This window comes from Melanerpes formicivorus, unplaced genomic scaffold (assembly GCF_026170545.1).
Source record: "Melanerpes formicivorus ecotype bairdi unplaced genomic scaffold, bMelFor1.0.p_v2 SCAF_13, whole genome shotgun sequence".
NCBI classification, from domain to species: Eukaryota; Metazoa; Chordata; class Aves; order Piciformes; family Picidae; genus Melanerpes; species Melanerpes formicivorus.
The window spans coordinates 10773240-10792269 of record NW_027142365.1 but is presented as its reverse complement, the minus strand read 5'-3'; the positions used below and the strand labels follow the sequence as shown (position 1 = coordinate 10792269).

At 42.9% G+C, this 19030-nt stretch overlaps 1 protein-coding gene across 3 annotated transcripts in view; it reads right to left on the bottom strand.

Moving 5' to 3' along the window:
- The window catches only part of MKX (mohawk homeobox), a 47604-nt gene that overhangs the window by 3214 nt on the left and 25360 nt on the right, over positions 1-19030 (bottom strand). The window lies entirely within an intron of this gene.

Below are 19030 nucleotides of genomic sequence, written 5' to 3'. Positions count from 1 at the left end.
AACTGCACTGGCAAAACTGGTGCTGAATCCTGCCCAGCGCATCCTGCACAGCAGCCTATGTCCCTAAAAAAGTTATCTTGGCAATGGTGGGAATAAAGCTGGCCTTGAAGGCTCCCCTACATTTTGCAGGGTGACAGAGCTAATTTTTCAAAACATAAATCTCAAGGACATAAGGAATTGCAGAACCTAAAAATAAACATCAGGCTTCAGTGAAAGCCTTCCTGTGTGCACTAAAAATAGGCCCCTTGCCCATGCACGTGTGATGTGTGTGGTTTGCAATGTGCCTGGGGCTCAGGCACAGAAGCAGACTGAGAAGGATACAAGGAACAAGCACACCTGGTTAACAGCCTTCAAAGATGAAATTGCATCACAGACACAAGTTACACTTTCCCATCCAGAGTCACATTTGTTCATTCATGAAGTCCTCACGTTGCAGAGATGCCAGAAATATTTACCAGGCAGAGATGTGTGAGCTTTAGACATAGAAACATTCTAGAGGAGCAAGAAGCTGATGCCTAATTGCAACAGCTATGGAGAACCAGTCAAACAAAAACAGCAACAGCATGAGCACTAACAGCTACATGACCCAAAAAGCCCCTGAGCACAGCATAAAGCTTGTAAAGTAATGCACCTCTTTATGAGGTGCAACTAAAAATCCATCTTACTGCTCTGTTTCCATTGAATTATTAATCAAAAGTTGGTATTTTCTTTAAACAGACCTTCCAGGGGAATAAGTCTCAAAGCACAGCGCAACCCTTTGGAGCTCTCCACTTACATGGGTCTTTGCCCACCACCTACCAGCAGCTCATTTTCTCATAGCCAGCCCACACTGAACAACTCAGCCCAGTCATGCTTCCTACAACTCAGAGGTGACCATCCCCAAAGAGATGTATGGAGACCAGCTGTGATTTCAGAGGTCAGATATTTGCCAAGCTGTTTGATAGACTAAACTAGAATAGAATTAACCAGATTGGAAAAGACCTTTGAGATCATCGAGTCCAACCTACCATCCAACACTATCTAATCAACTAACCCATGGCACCAAATGCCCCATCCAGTCTCTTCCTAAACAGTGATGGTGACTCCACCACCTCCCGGGGCAGCCCATTCCAATGCAAATCACTCTTTCTTTGAAGAATTTCTTCCTAATATTCAGCCTAAACCTCCCCTGGTGCAGCTTGAGACTGTGTCCTCTTGCTCTGGTACTGGTTGCCTGGGAGAAGAGACCAACCCCCACCTGGCTACAACCTCCCTTCAGGTAGTTGTAGACAGGAATAAGGTCTCCCCTGAGCCTCCTCTTCTCCAGGCTAAGCAACCCCAGCTCCCTCAGCCTCTCCTCATAGGGCTTGTGCTCTAAACCCCTCCCCAGCTTTGCTGCCCTTCTCTGCACATGTTCCAGCAACTCAACATCCTTCCTAAACTGAGAGGCCCAGAACTGGACCCAGTCCTCAAGGTATGGCCTAACCAGTGCTGAGTACAGGGCAGAATGACTTCCCTGCTCCTGCTGGCCACACTATTCCTTTAGCAGGCCCCCAACCTTTCACAAAACAGCTTTACCAATAAATGTCCACAGGTGACCAAGCTTTACATTATGTTCCAAACAGCACATCTTAAATCGCTATCTCTTCAGCTCTCCTAGATCAGTGCTTGAATGGTATTCAAGAGGGGGGAAGTTGTGGAGGAGAGGGAATCAAGCAATAAAGAAACATTCGAGCCAGAGAGAGGTCCTGAATGACACCAGAAGTCTCCTTCTTCATGCTGTATGTACTTGGCTACAAAGAAATTTTCAGCCCTCTACACATTTTTCTTTTGTTTAGATAGAGATTATTTGAAAGAGGAGGTTTAGGACTGAACAGGCCAGTAGGTATAGAAATGGAAATGGCAAGTAACAGAGAATGTTGTTGCCAGGGCAAACCTGGATATAAATACACCTCTCTCAGGCATCTGTCAGTTTCTTTTGCTGTTGGAAAATATTTCCTAAGAACAAAAAAATTGCTTGTACAAACTTCTGAGGAAAGTAGGTGTGAATGGTGACACAAATTCCATTTCCAGCATCTATTTGAAGGAGTATTTGCAAACTGGTGTTTAGCCAGCTCTAAAAGAAAGCAGCTTGCCTGTGGTATATAAAAGCAGCAGCAAAGCTAGAAAATAAAATCCAGGAGCAAAAAAGTTACCTATTTTCTAACTCTGCTGAAAACCTTTCCTGAATTAGAAGTCTTTTCTTTTTTTTTAAATTCCATTCAGATTTTACAGGTTTTCAAACAAATAATTTATGTCACAGAAACTCAAAACAGAGTTAGGATAAAACCTATTAGCTCTTGCTAATAACTGCTGGAAAAGCATGTCAGTACAATGAAGTCTTAAAATCTGTCATTTCAAAGCACAGAACCCCTTCCTCTTGCCAAAATTCCTCTCTGCTCAACCAAACCTCTAACAGCCTATCCCAGCTTGCACCACCACAGCATCCAAGCAACTCACATCTGTCTGAACAGCCCTTAGTGAAAGAATGAAGTATTACCATCACCTTTTGGATGGGGATAACCTCATTGAGAGAGAGCTAAAAGACCATTCCCCATGCTCTCCTTGACATCTTGCTGGTCAAAACAACTCTATCCAACTCAAAAGGAAGAGTAGGGTCTGCCTCACTTGCCATGATCTTACCATCTATGTCATGTATCTTTATACAGGCCAGTGGTCCGTTCACAAATGTCCTTCGAGAAGTGGTTTTAGCCCACCTATCTAACACTGCAGTCCAACAACTCTGAGTGCTGCTGAAAAATCAGACTATGAAGCCTTCTAGTATGGACATCTCCTCCCACTATTTCCCTTTGGGCAATATTACCATCCATGTAGATATGCTGTGAGCTGGATAATGTCTCCTTCAGACATTAAACTGCTGATGTAACTACAGCCTTACCAGCTTAGCTCACCCTGGAAGAAACACAGCCTGGACATGTCTGGCTTGTCACTGACAAGAAAGGGAACAGATAACAAAAACTTATTAAATAACCAGAAAAAAAAAGAGGTGTTTTTTGCCCATCATTTCACTTTTTCTTCATCTTTTGCAATCTACCTGCTCTACCCAATTACTAATTAAAGCTTTGCTATTTGACATATCTGCATAACAATTGCAAAGCCTATTTCAATGCTAAAAGCAACATTTTGGTGAGACTGTTTAATGAATATAATCAAAGAACAGCATTCTCAGCATGGCAAGTGCTTGGTTTCTTGATCAGCACACACCACATTCCTAGATTTCTTCTCTGAGGTAATAAGGAAATGGCACTGGGACTGGATAACATCTCTGGAAATGGTGATGGAAGGAATGGAAAAAGAATGCAGCATACTGGATCTCAGCAAGCAGCCTCAGCTAAGGACAGACCTTGCACTTCACTTATGAGTCTTCTCTCGCTACAGGAGAGCAGCACTTCAATACAAATAACTAGATGCACCACAGCTGCCCTCTCCATGTGTTGTGGTGAACTTTAATACACCTTAGGAGGCACCCACCTCTGGTCTCTCCAGAAAGTGTGATCCTCTCACTTACTTGGACTAAGGCAGGTTGCCAAACAGATTGCAACCCTACAGATAAATCAAACTTGTGTCAAGTGACTCCAGAGAAAGCCAATATTGATCCATTATTATATTCCACACTGTTCCCAGTGGTAAGGTGCATGATGAAGTTTACCAACAGCACACTGCTGGTCAGCACAAATAATTTTCCTAAACAAACCACAGCTGTGCTCTAATGCCACATTTATTAATTGAAACCCCCCAAAAAGCTGCTGCTGAAGGCGGTTTGTTCTGTCTCAGAAAGCAATGCATTTCTTGTGAAAGGGTCCTGAAAGGCTTTCAGCACGTATTGAGATCCTAGAATAAGTTTACTTAATATTAAACAAATCAAACATAATTTTATTACAGGTCTGAAATCACTTTCAACAGTGGCCATTTACAATTGGAAAGCTTGAAGCACTATGAAAATGGAAACTCTATTTAAAATTAGTCATTGTCACTTATACCTCATTTTCTGGTGCTTCACTCTGCTCCCAGTTGAAAGCATCCAAAGAATCAGCTTTTGCCTGGCCAGGAATGTCTCATTCTGCTCTCACCATCCACCCAAAGAAGCCAGCAAGGCAGGATATTTGTTCCCCCTTGTTTATAATAGGAAGTCACCATAAATCACATTCCAATGGAATCCTGTATACCTTTCCATTAGTAGTTTTCAGTATACAGTTTACCGCAGCATGCAGTGCCAAGAGTGTAGTCACTAGACAATACCAGCTTTGTGATACAGTATGGTATTTTTCAGGACTCACCTAATTATTAATAATATATGTAGCATATATTATTATTATTATTATTATTATTTCACCAAGAAATTTCTTCATAAATATTCACTGGTTGATCCTGACAGCTCTCTTGCAAGGTAGCTTGCAGTCCCATTTTAGCAGAGATGGAAATGGGTCTCAGAAATCCAAAGACAACATGCCTAGGCAATACCAATACTTTGACTATTTCACATGCATACAAGAGCACAGTTTCCCAGGATTTCCCCTATGTTTAAATAGTTTTCTTTTGTTCTTCTAGGAAGGCCCACCCAAAGCAAATAAATCCCAAGGTCCTTGAGGACAAATTACGAGTGGACAATAGCATCACTTACCTCGAGTACACTTCCATTACACCTGACTGTTGTCAAAATAATATACAAATAATTCACAAGAACAACATCTAAGTACATCCATGGTGCCCTTTCACATAATGCATCCAGTATTAGAGAAGAAAGGCAGGGCATAAATTCCATTGCACATTTGCCTGATGCAATTCATAACCTACAAAGACTCTCTGGCCACACGGGGCTTGCAGCACATTCAAGTCTTTCAGAACAATTCAGACCCTTATCGTGCACCCAGTCCAGACTAATAACTTTTATATACTTGGATGAATTCAGGAGTGTGCTAAAGAAATGTTAATTACAGTTACACTTTACTCTGTGCATCCAAGAATTCCAACCTAAGAATATCAAGTGTGGGGTGATGAACTGACCTCATCTCAAGGCCCTGCTGGAAACAGCAAAGGAAAGACTGACCACTTCCGTAGGACCAAGAAGCATCCAAGTCACTCCCCCACTTGGTGTTACAGACAGCTCATGCTGAACCACAACAACTGACTTTAAACTCCTGCTCTGTGTTATCAGGTAACACTGACGGAGCAAAGATGGCTTGAAACCAGCAGGGGAAAGAATGTGTGAATGAGGGAGCGAGACAGAGAGAAAAGGGTACAGAACATGATGTAGTGGGGAAAAAATGGACATGGAAGTCAAGACACAGTAGGTCAGTCCCACATCACCATCATGTTTCTTGAAGCTACTTAAACATGTACAGATTCCTGACTAATTATACACCTTCTATTCTCGCTCAAAACACAGGGGAAAAGAGAGCTGCTGGCCCCAGATGGTGAATACTGTAAAATATTTTTTGGTTCAATAAAAGGTCCTGTGTAACTTATCTTCATTTTAAAACTGGCAATGCTATTCAGCTGTTTCTCTCACTGCCTCTCCTGAACTTTCTTTTGTTGGTTTTGGAGACTCTGGCTTAACATGTGTTGACCAGCATTTTCAAAACAAGCATGAAGAGGAAAAGGAGGGAGGAACAGGAAATAAATTGGGGCAGCTGAATGAAAAATGAAGTTTACATGTGTGCGTAAATTAGCGGTGAGATGAAGTGTTTCTGTAGGTCACACACACACATCCCTTGACTCTAGTATTTTCCAAACCACAATTTCAGGGCACATATGACTTTCAGATCTCTGTTTCGCCAAGAACAAACTGGGTTAACTGGAGTTAATATTCCTATACTCTTCTCCATTGCCAAGGCTCCTTTCCTCCCAGAGGATCCCAAAGTAAACCATGAATCACTAGCATTCACCCACACCTGGGGAGGAAAGGTAGCTTAGCTCAGGCTGTTCGGCAGTGCAAGGGAGGGGAAACTATAGTCCAAAGCAGCAGGCCAGGCCCTTTCCTCTTGTAAGAAATGCCATTTAATCTTGGCGCCAAGACTGTAGCATCCTTTGGAAAACCCCAGCACAGCAACCCTCAGCTCCTTCAGCTTGAATTGTAGGAAGCACAAGCTGGCCTGTCCATGCTCACACCTGCAGGGCTCCCATTTTGAGACTGATGTGAACAAGTGGTTTCCAAATAGGTATACTGCTTAGCCAGAGACTATGCTACCAAAGGCTTTCTACAGACAGGCAAGACTCATCTAATCCAGCACAGTGACTCTTAAAACCCTTTTCCTTTTGCACCCTCCTCTCAGGTCTCCTCAGGGATATCAGACCAATGAAGGACAGATTACGGGGAAACACAGACGGGAAAGCTCATGCTGGAAGAGACTACAAACCACAGTTTCTCCTACAGAAAAGTTCCCCAAACTTGCCCTTGTGGCTGACCCTCTGCAGACCTAGGGCAATTCCATGAGATCTGCTCAGTGTTGTCCTTCATGAAGCCATTCCTGCCCAGAGCAGGTCCTGGATTGGGTGGGTTCATGTGAAACCATTCAGTTGGGGCTGGCAGTACTTGTGCAGCAGAACATTCTGTGGAGGGACAGAAGTCCCCATTGGAGTTTCAGATGACCTGTAGGGGCAGACACAGTGAGGCAGTGTGACCTGGGAGCATGCATGATAACAATCACAGCTGGTCTGAGCTCATGGGGGTACCAGATTTCTACTGACAGAGATTTATTACTGTGTCCTTTTGCTGGGTGGGAAGAGGAAAGCTGTCAGAAATGTGCAGGAACAAGATCCGGGCCCAGGCTCTAGAGAAAATGTCTTTTCAGCAAACCTTTCATTTATGGCTGCTTCTTCCTAGAGGAGGTTATGATGTAGCTTGGAATAAAGTCAGCCCCACAACCCTGTTACCTCAATCCTTTGGCTTCACAGTGACACCAAGTATAACAACTGTCATCAGCTGTTAGATCTTTTCAGATGACCAAACTGTATAATGACAACTTAGGTTCACAGTAATGGCTACAGTGAATACTTTTCCCTATTCTCCCAGTGTGGTTGGTTTTTTCCCCCCAGGAACAGCTTTAGCCTTGGTCTGACCTCTTCTGTTAAGACCCATAGGTTGGATCTTGCCAATACTAGAGATGTTTATTTGCCATCACCTCTCAGATCAAGCCTTTTCAGGGTAATCTTCCTTTGAAATTTGCTTCTTGCCCAACAACAACAACAACAACAACAAAAGATATAAGCTTTAACTGTGAGGAACTGGTCCCACTTGAGGTTTATTCCTGAATACCAGGGAACTTTTCTTATCCCAGGAGCCTGCTGAAGGGGAACTATGCACCTAGTTACATTTTAATACATGTAATTTTTATAAAATGAGAGTACATGCCCAGAGAGACTGGGATAGGTGTATTTTATAAACCATAAAAGAGGATTGAGTTTGCAAGTCTATATTAACATTTGCATTAATGAGTGCACTGAAAGCTCCACATAATAGTAGGCATGGTGCAAACGGTCTTACAGTCCTGGGCTATGCACCTGCGTGTAAGAATTTATGAGTTAGCAAATTAGATACAAACCCAGCGTAAATCACCTCATTGTTTGGGCTGTCAGGGCTGGCTCTAAATTTCCCATGACCAGTGACAGTGTGTTCCCTTTGGTGAGTTGCAGGGCACTGTGTGAGACTTGTTTTCTTAGCCAGAGTAGAGTTTGTAATGGGAGTCAGGGCTGTGTAGTGTTGGAGGCGAGCTGTTAACGAACTGACAGTTGTATGGTATTATTTTCCTTGCAAGTTTGCTGCAAAGCTGACTGAAATCAAATCTTTCCTTGCTGACTTGGCATGCAATTAGCAGTGTAATGTTGTCAGGTTCCTTGGTGATAGTCTCACAATGGATAAACAAATATCTGATCTAGGCTGCTTTTGTTTTTGGTTTTTTGTTGTGGTTGGGTTTGGGGTTGTTGTTTTTTGGTGTTATTCAGAAAGGGCTTTACTGTACATGCTGACTGGAAGGATGAAGTCCTTAGCCCATTATGGGTTAACAGTGAAAACCAAGCCAGGCAGCAGGGAAGGGGGAGGGTGACAAAGAAAAGAGGAGAAAGGAAAAAAAGAAGTAAGAAAAAATAAAGGAAAGGGCATGGGAGATGTGAGGGGAAAAAAACAGAAAAGGAAATGAGAAAATGGGAACTGAAGATTCATTAGAAGAAGAAGAGTAAGGAATATGAAGAGAGAAAGCACACCACTGTTCTATTTAATATAAAAAATATCTTTTTCCCACCCAGGAATCTCGCTGTTGTGCAGGCAAGGCACGTTCAGGCTTTCACTCTGGACCTAAAAAGTTTAAATGGGAGCTCTTAAATCCTAAAATAAGGCTTTAAAAGTAAAAAGTTGAAGTCAAATGCAGCCAGGGTAAGCACTATTACACTCAAGCCCAATTGTTTTTCATTAAAAAAGCAGGGTGAAAGGGAGGGTTTCAAAGCCATATTTCAAACCTAGGCTGACACTACAGCAGTAAAAATCTGATTTTGTTATGGTAGTTGGCTGTGGGTTTGGGCGCAGACCCTCCCTCTGCGGTGCAAGGTTATGATATGAATGTGTGCACACAGGATATTTTCAGAAGCCTCCTGCAGAATTCGGAGAAAAGTGCCCCCCTAGCTCCTGCGGCCCCGCTTCCAGCAGCCAGCTCCTCTCCAGCCCCTGGGAGCCAACTGGGCTCAGACATGGCATATGCTGAACAAAAGCAATTTAAATTACAAGGTGTTGTATTTTCAGGCAAGCGGAGGAACTTCTAAGTCAGTGCCAGAACTGATTTCCAGGATGTGTTTAGCCAGCGGCGTGGAGTAAAGAATGAGTAAGTCCATCAAGGAGGGAATACTCAGAGTTTCTTTCACTTGCCTGCAAGATACAGAAGAGACTGACAAATAGGGTGTTTTAAACACAGCTACTTCCATCCACTGCATGGAGTCCTGGGATGTGTATAACACCTATGTCCAAACAAACCCCAGGTACCTCTGTGGGATCACAAGCATAAAAACTCAAGCAGCTTGTAAGGGAGTGCAGGAGCACACACAGGGCTCCAACAATCACAACAGCCATTAAAAAGGCTGTGGGCTGCAAAAGGGACTCACAGTAATGCCAGACAATCGTTGCTTAACAGATCCTACAAATCAAAGGACTACATGTGAAATTTTAAAGTGATTTATAGATGTCTATTCATATCTAGATGTATTTATATCTGCTTTGATGGTACTGGAACTGCCTAAGCAGCCTGCCCTTTCTCTAAGCAGGATGTGAGATACTGCAGTACAACCACACACGGTATTTAGTTTGGCCACCACCTCCTTGAAGGCACAGGATGGACCTGCTCCAGCACCAAACACAGAGCAGTAAGTGAGATCCTTCCCCGCATAACCTTAGCACCACGGCGCAGCAGCTCTGAAGCTGTTGCAGGATGAGAACACAGGAACATAAAATATAGTCAAATGGATTTAACAATGCCAAGTAAATCATGATTGTGATTGGCAATCTCTCTGCTGTGCTATGGGTTTGTGTGTGGCTCAATAACCTGTTCTAACTGACCTCTTCACACGTGTCCTGGTACACTCCTCAGTCTCTGAACTCTGACTAAAGAGCCTGGGCTCTCAGAGGAGCAAACGAGGCCAACAAGAGCTGTGCTTTGAATGTATAAAGAACCATGAAATCATGAGCATCCAGGTCTTTTTTGATGCCTCAACTCCCTGCTTGTGAAATCCTACAGATGTCTTCTGAAAACAACTGTATTTGAGTTTGCAATGGACCAGACAAAATGGAACAGCTCAGCACAAAATTAGTCTTCCTGTCCTTGGAGGTACTCAGCTGCTTTCACCTCAGTGCTCTGCCAGTAGAGAAGTGGCACAAAGTGAGGATGTGAACTGGTTTTTGAGCCTTCTTTCAAACTGGGCTAGCTGTTGTCACATACCTCCCTGACCATACGGAAAATAACCAGCAGAAAGAAACACTGCTGAGTGATTATTCTCACCTCCAGTTTCACAAAAATGGTTTTAGCATTTGATTGCATTACTTTTGAGTCAAGATTTTAGTTCTGTTCCCTCTACTTTCCCTTGGGAAGCTCCCACAGTCCTCATGCTCCTGCTCACCATAACTCATACTGTTACTATTTCCATTACAGGATTTCTTTCCACACCTAAATATTCCCAGACACCTTCTGAACAGGCCCTCAGAGATTCTAGTAAAGTGGGAGGTATGTCAAGAAGGGCTGTTTTCAGTTTCCCTATTCACTGAGTGAGTCAGAAGCAGCACATCAAACCAGGCAAAAGCAGGGAGGCTCCTGGAGCAGAAGAACGATGAGCCCAGAACGATGCAGGAAGATGTACCTGTTTGCCAAGAGATTTTGAAGGAGCAGAAACACCTCCTTCTACTCCAAACATCATCTTGTATTAAAAATGGTTTGGATGCTATTGCACTGCATTTGCAATGACTCTGCAGGAGAATGACAAGAGCACAAAAACTACCCTGACTATCGTGGAAATTAGCGCAGTGTAACAAATCGGCCAGACTGAGCTTGAGCAGCAAAATCCTGACATTGCAGATGCTCACTGACTGACAGGTGTAAGAGTCCTTCACAGCAGAGACTTTGCATAAGACACTTGAGGCTCCTGCACTCCAAAAGAACACATGTGGAGGGTCCTGAAACAGTAGTAGGCCAGTACTTAACGTTGCAAAGACCCTGGATGTGAACAGCTTTGTGGAAGAAGATGGAATTGCTCTCTTGGCAAAACATGTGAAATGGTCTGTGATAACAGGAGTGAGAGCAACGATGACTGAACAAATATTTGCACTGAATGCCTTGTCAGGACAGGGGAAATGCTACTGATACGATCTTTACTTTCAATGTTACTGCTTCTGACAGTCTTACAGACATTGCAGATGTTTATTGGCCACTAAATCATTCTCCAAGAATGTTGACTCTGTTCCCAAACCTGAAGAGTCTGAATGTGAAGGAGTTTGTTATTCAACACGCACTGCTGCTTTTGGAGACAGTGATTTTCAAGAAACCAGCAGGGAAGGATCACCAACTGATAACAACATGGCTCTGAATTCAGGTTTCCCAGCACCTGGGGCCCCAGACATTGAGGCAGGCCTGAGCAGATGTGTGGGGGGTATCCATGTGGCACCGCACACTGCAGGAGCTGGCACAGCAGTGCTGCACTGCTCTGAGGAACTCATACAGTAGCAGTGGGTCTTGCTAGCTCATCCTGACCTGGATCTGCTGCTTGCAGTTCTCACTATAGCACAACTGCAGTCACTTTGGGACCTCTGTAAAATTCATTCCGTGGTGCTGCAGAGGTTGTTGCCGTGCCATGTAGCTCCTCTAGCTGTAGGCCACATTGCATAGCAATGAGGTGCATTCAGACCCTCTGCCATTCATCCCAGGAAGAGCGGTTTGCAAAGATGCAATTGCTGAGCTGTAGAGGACCCTAAGCCACAGTATTTCAAGCCAAACAGATTTGCTTTCAAATGGAGAGTATCTGAACCACGGGCAAGATGCCCAGGCTGTTTCTCTTAGTGAGGATGCCAATTCTCTGAGATCATTGCAAACAGCTCTTACCTGAAAAAGCTACACTGGCCACTGGAAATGACACCTAAATAGCAATTACACCAAAACACCAGTAACAGTAACTCTGATGGTGATAACACATACCTTTTCAATAATAAATGATAAAAACTAAACCATGTTTTTGCACTAATAAAGTGACAAATTATCAAAGCACAATGTATTACTACCTCAGGGCTAAAATGTATTAGCCAGAACTATTAAATATATTGGGAGAATCCTAAAAAGGCATTGATTGCCTCACCTGCTGCATCCCAAGATCAAGAAGGGTATGGAATTGCTGAGAGCAGGAGCAAGCATCACACATACACTGTGTACTTGCATAATGGCCTTGCAGCCTCACCTCCCTTTTAAAGGGTTAAGATCCTGAATTTCCACCTCTATAGAGAAAGGCAATGAGACAGGAAGCCATGGTTCCAGACATAAACAACTTCCATATTTTTTAGGGAATAACTGGTGAAAAAAACCCTAAGATCTTTTGATCTCTACAACACAGCCCAGCTCTAGGCTTTGAGGCTTTGGACAGAGGATGAGAGGACTCTGAGCAGCCATGGAAGTCAGGCAGTTACAATACAAAAGGCTAAAGCTCTGTGAACTGAAATGTTGCATGTTCTCTAATTAACTCATTGCTATTGCTAGTTGTACTCCTGTTTCAACTTTTAAACCAATAAAAGGCTTTTCTTTCATTTTGAAAGACTTGTGAGATTTTACTTTTACCTGTGAGCCAAAGCTTTCCCACAGAGCCACAGCCTACACATCACAGTTTGCCAAGTTTGCACCTCCAACCACAACTAAGCAGGTATTTTTCAATACTCTCCTGATAGCACTTTCTGGGCAACTACCATTCCAGTTGGCATATTTTGAAGGCTGCTTAGAATAGAATAGAATAGAATAGAATAGAATAGAATAGAATAGAATAGAATAGAATAGAATAGAATAGAATAGAATAGAATAGAATAGAATAGAATAGAATAGAATAGAATAGAATAGAATAGGTTGGAAGAGACCTTCAAGATCTTCGTGTCCAACCTATCATCCAACACCATCTAATCAACTAAACCATGGCACCAAGCACCCCATCCAGTCTCCTCCTGAACACCTCCAATGATGGTGACTCCACCACCTCCCCAGGCAGCCCATTCCAATGGACAATCACTCTCTCAGTGAAGAATTTCCTCCTAACATCCAGCCTAAACCTCCCCTGGTGCAGCTTGAGACTGTGTCCTCTTGTTCTGGTACTGGTTGCCTGGGAGAAGAGTCCAGCCCCCCCTGCCTACAACCTCCCTTCAGGTAGTTGCAGGGAGCAATAAGGTCTCCCCTGAGCCTCCTCTTCTCCAGGCTAATCAACCCCAGCTTCCTCAGCCTCTCTTTGCAGGGCTTGTGTTCCAAACTGAATGCTGCTGATCTTTCTCAGCCCTGTAGGGAGCAAAGTGAGGCTCTCCCTTTCCTCTAGCATCTCAAACACAGATGGCTGCCATAACTCAAGCCAAGTTCTGCTTGGTGGTTCTCAGATTTGCAATTAGTACCTGCCTTGCACTCTTCCAAACAATGGCACCTGGCACATTCTGGGTTTGTTTTTCATTTTTAACCATCTCATTAGTTTTTGTGGCAAAGGAGAAATCCAAGAATAAGAACCAGGATGCTGACACTATGCCTCTACCCTTAGGAGGAGAAGTCACACTGTTCAACCAGGCCTGGGATGTTCAAGCATCTCCTGCTTTGTTTCTGAAATCTGCATCTTGATTAAAAAGAACAAAGTAAAGGAACACACAGGAATGTACAGGCATATCCACAGCTTGCAACTCTCAATTAAAATAGCTCCTCAGTCATGCAGTCTTCCATCACCTTCTCCTTCCACCTCCTCCTTATGCACAATTGAAGCATCATTTTTCTTTTGATATTATGGTGGCAGAAGAGAAAATTGAAGCAAGACACTTCTGCAGTGGTTCTCTCAAAAAACATCCAAGCCTACCTGCTGAGATGATACTTAGCTTGCAAAGTTGAAGCCATACTGTAGCAACCTATCAAATACCAGGTACTGTGCATGCTTGGCTGCTGGTGTTGAAGTGCTGCTGCTAGGAATGTGTTAGAAACCTGAAAATGGTAATTGCTGCCCCCAAAAAAAGGCAGATTGGGAAATATGACTCATGGACACAAGGAATTTAGGAGCTCCCCCTGCCCACAGTGCTCTGCACATGTGTCCTACTCCCAAATACGGTGCAGAAGCTGGTTTGAGTAGAGCACTTGAAAGTAAAAAAATATCCCTTCAAAAGAAGTGCCTCGAAACAGAGACATTGGCAATGGATGACACTCACTTGCTGTGATTCCTGAAAGAGACATTTTTGAGCAAGACTCCTATTTGACTTCTGTCCAAAGCCTCCTCATGACTTCAAATACTGTGGCCTTTAAAATTAAGGGAGGAAAACGGTTTGTGTTTAAATGACTGGTAATGGAAAAGCAGAAAATTCACAAATGAAAGCTAAGGTTTAAGTTGTCCTCCTGCTTGTCAATAAAATCAGACCTTTTTCTGAGTCCTGGAGAAAACCAGATCTGTAGAAAATGTTAAAGAGATTAAGCTGTAGAGAAACAAGAGAAATTTATAAATAGAAGTGCTACTTTTTCAAGGGTGATGAAACAGCATCTAGATATGTGGTGGTACAAATTCTACTCTCTAAATGCTAAATTTACTTGCAGTACATTTTAATAAAACTGCAACATTTATATTTCAAGGAAACAGCAGAAAATTTTCTCTGGTTATATAAAGAAGTGTCAGATGAGCTTACAGCTCTTCCTCTAACTGTTGTTCTCACAGGTATTCATAGATTCATAGAATGGTTTGGGTTGGAAGAGACCTTGAAGATCACCCACTTCTAACCCATGTGCCACAGGAAGGGTCACCTTCCACTAGCCCAGGTTGCTCAAGGCCTCATCCAACCTCACCTCAAAAACCTCCAGGGAGAGGGCATCCACAACCTCCCTTGGCAACCTGTTCCAGTGTCTCACCACCCTCACTGCAAAGAATTTCTTCCTAATATCCAGTCTAAATCTGCCCTGCTCAAGCTTAAAGCCATTCCCTCTCACCCTATCAAGCGGTATGTGTAAGAAATGTTCCTTTACAAAACATTCCTACTTTCTAAGCAGCAGAAAGGATGCTGTTCTCGGGGCACAGGCACACTTCTCATTTCTTTGGACAAAAAACCACCACCAACAAAAAAAAAAATCAAACAGAAAAAAATTCCCCAACAACACTTGTTAACTTGAAACACTAAAAATTCCCCCCATATTGAAAGCAGATTGCTCTGAAGAAACACTCATTCTCAAGGTCATAACAGCGCTGGCAAAACTCAGGAAAGTTGTAGTCCAACTTGCTTGTGTTCAGCTGTGTTTACTTAGTCTCAATTTGACAAAAGTCTGCCTCTGATTATACATAGCAGTCATCTGCCCACAGATAAATAGATATTACACAAACGTTTGGAGAGAATGACATTTGGCTACCATTATTTTTGGAATAATTTACTCTGCATCCTGAACTTAAATCACCAAAATGATTCATAATGTTTTTTTGACCCAAGTATTTCCATTAAATAAATAAATTCACCTCTATGACCTCTGGGGACTTTGTATTGCACATGTTAGTGGATTACCAGAAAAAAAAGTAATTTATTTTTTTTCATGTTAATTATTCTTGGGAAAGATGGAGTCACACAGAATTCAGAGCAAAGACAGTGGCACAACAGCTGCACTCACTGCAGCAAGTCAGAGCCCAGCAGCTGAACTAAAAGACCTCAGAGTGCTGCTGGAGAGGGGGCTCTATAACTCAGCTCCACAAGCTCAGCTCCAGTTCTGAGCCCCTCAGTTTAAGAAGGACATCGAGACACTTGAACGTGTCCAGAGAAGGGCAACAAGGCTGGGGAGAGGCCTTGAGCACCAGCCCTACGAGGAGAGGCTGAGGGAGCTGGGATTGTTTAGCCTGGAAAAGAGGAGGCTCAGGGGTGACCTCATTGCTGTCTACAACTACATGAAAGGTGGTTGTAGCCAGGAGGGGGTTGGTCTCTTCTCCCAGGCAACCAGCACCAGAACAAGGGGACACAGTCTCAAGCTGTGCCAGGGGAAGTTTAGGCTCGAGGTGAGGAGAAAGTTCTTCACTGAGTGAGTCGTTCGTCATTGGAACGGGCTGCCCAGGGAGGTGGTGGAGTCGCCATCCCTGGAGGTGTTCAAGAGGAGATTGGACGTGGCGCTTGGTGCCATGGTCTAGTCATGAGGTCTGTGGTGACAGGTTGGACTTGATGATCTTTGAGGCCTCTTCCAACCTTAGTGACACTGTGATAAAACTTGCCACCCCATCACAAGCTTCAAGCCCAAGTACACTGCTCTGTTTGCATGCACCTGCACTTAAAGGCCACACTAGCAGAAAACCTAACAGCAGTGCCTGAGATACAAATGCGTTTTCTATTTCAAATTTATTTGTTTCAGATGTAAACTTAATAGTTTTCTTCTTATTATTTGTAGGAGGGAAGATGAATACACGTTGGATGTCAAACTGCATTTTCATTTCAGCCTAGGCAGACAGTTGTTTCATGACATTTATAAAATAGCTTGTATTTTAAAGGAGACCTGCAGTATTTCTTTGATGTGGATAGAAGCTCTGTCCAGTTAAAGATATTATTTATCCATACAACATTTGTGTTACAAATTATCTAGGACTAAACAAGAACTTATGAACAAATTACAGTGCCTGCTCTCATTCCTTCTCTGATGCCTATCCCTAATTCTCTCCCCTGTAAGTCCTTGTCAGTTCCCCAGCATCAACTATGCGGAATCGTGATTCCATGTCAAGCACTGGAAGTACCGAGGGCAATTCAATGTCCATGAGGAGTATTATGACCACTGTAATTTGAAGTGGAAAACGTTTCCAGAGTTCAGTGATAGATAGAATAAAATCTAGACCTGACAGAGAGTCAGCTAGATTAGTTTCTGTGAAGTTAGCATGCTTTCAAAAATGTCTTTTCAATTAGAATTCCAAAATTAAGAAAGCCTCTGATGCAATAGGAACCATATGTGTTTGACATAGCCAGCTTCTCTATCTTTGACATCAAAATATTCAGTTTAAAGCAAATTAAGGCATTTGTTTACAAAGAACTAGTTTATGTGTTTACAAGACTAAGCTGGATGTTTTTAGATGGAATGATTATATACTAGTCATTTCCCCTCATTTTCCCTTGTTTCAGGAAGGGATATTACTGTGAAGAAGGAATGTGTTTTCGATGTGGACAGCTGGAGGTACACAAAACAGATTTCTGTCACGTGGAACAAATGCAGCAAATGCCTTCTTTGCAGGCTGTTTCCCTACAGAGATTAAGTATTAGGAGCTCATTACACTATGATGCAAAGCCCCACTCATTCACAAGTGTGCTAATGATCTGGACCAAAAGAAGAGTTAATTCAGATGGAATCCAGGGAAATGAGGCAGCACAGAAACCTCATCAGAAGTCCAATCACATGACAAAATTCGAGGCATCTCCAACGCCACTGCCTGCCAAAAAAAGAAAGGCTGCTGCAAGAAAAATACTTTCACAGCTTGATAGCTGGGTCTTGTGACTGCTATCCAAACAAGGAGTAAAAGTGGTACTATATAATGTGGCAGGGTAAACAGAACCACCCACTCGTCATCGCCAATCGTGGTTTTAATTCTGAAAAATTCTGTTTCTTTAAAAAATGATCGGGGGGGAAAAAGAAACAAAACCTTTTGGTGAACTTGAAAATTATATTTTATATATAGATATAAAATCTGATCTGTCATGACATATTTTGGGTTCATATATATCATGAACTACACAGGAATGTATAATTTGCAATGCTGGATGAAACTATCGCTCCATGCCAGGTGGTGTCCTTTCAAAGTTACTGACTGATGCCCATCTCAGCGAGGAGCACAAAGACATTGCCCTCAGCCAACTAGGCAGTAAGTGAAGAAGATTTTCAGCCTGCAACTTACAGATGATGACTCAAAAAATTCTCAAAGAGAGTATTTTATCTGAGAAATTTACAGAAAGGATTAGATCTGAGAGAATGTCAAGCTTTTAGGAATGATGGGTCAAAAGAAGCCTCCATACTTGGCCAAACGGTCTTACAGTAACCTGAAAACTAGTCAAGAGTTTTCAGAACAGATCTTGGTAGGATTCTCCAAAGTCTAGGTTGTGTATGATTAAGCCAAAGTATGAGAAGTTTTCCATACTTTTGTGTCCAGCTTAGTCAGGGATTGTGAATGTGCCAAGAAACTCGGAAATTAAGAATGGAATGGAATGGACCAGGTTGGAAGAGACCTACAAGACCATCGTGTCCAACCTATCATCCAACACCACCTAATCAACTAAACCATGGCACCAAGCACCCTATCAAGTCTCCTCCTGAACACCTGCAGTGATGGTGACTCCACCACCTCCTCGGGCAGCCCATTCCAATGGGTAATCACTCTCTCTGTGTAAAACTTCCTCCTAATCGCCAGCCTAAACTTCCCCGGTGCAGCCTGAGACTGTGAACCACACACCCCACACAAACCACTACCACCACTGTCACCAGAATGAGAACACTTCCCAGGTTCAGACTAAGTTCCTGTTTTTTCCTGTAAGCAACAATTTAGAATAATCTGATTGTAGTCTAACCAAGGGAATATCCTTTCCTGGAGGTGTATTTGTTCATAGCCTGTTTAATATGGAAGAAATTGTCAGGACATAGTAATTAGGTTCAAAGGTGCCTTTCAAAAAGAGTGGCAATTATCTTGAATGCTCACCTACCCTCATTTCTCAAACACTTTATAAAAGAAAATGCCACACTTCTCATTTGAGATTGTGAAAAATGCTAGTACCTCCTATACTTCTCCAATTTATTCTAAACCCCTTCCCCATTACACTCCAGATTCCTACTAGTGCTTCCATCATATCTGCTTCCCCAGCATTTTCTCTTCTTACCTTCATCCCTTTGGTCTCTTTCTTCTTCCTTCCCCTGTATTGCTCTCCCCTTTCCTCTTCCTTTTTGCTCTTGTCCACAATTCTGCATTCCCCTTTCCTTGTCCTCTCCCAGCACTTTCCTCTCTTTACAAATCTTCCAAAAGTTTCTATCCTTTATTTTCCACCTGTCTTTATTTCCTGGCTGTGAGTTCTCCTTTTTCCCTTCACTCTCCATCCTTTCTTCTATCTTTTGCCTCCTAGAGTTAAAATGATACTCCAGTCATAATCTACCTGAAAAGCGAGGTACATCTTTTAAGTCCATTGTCAGTATTAAAAGGATGGAAAGTGTCTCAAAAAGAGCCAAATGACTATTCCAGCCACTCTCCTGGACAAACAAGTGTAGCTCCCACTGACAGCTGGAGAAGCTCAGTGCCTGAGTCAAGTTATTCCCCATTTGCCTCCAGTCCATGT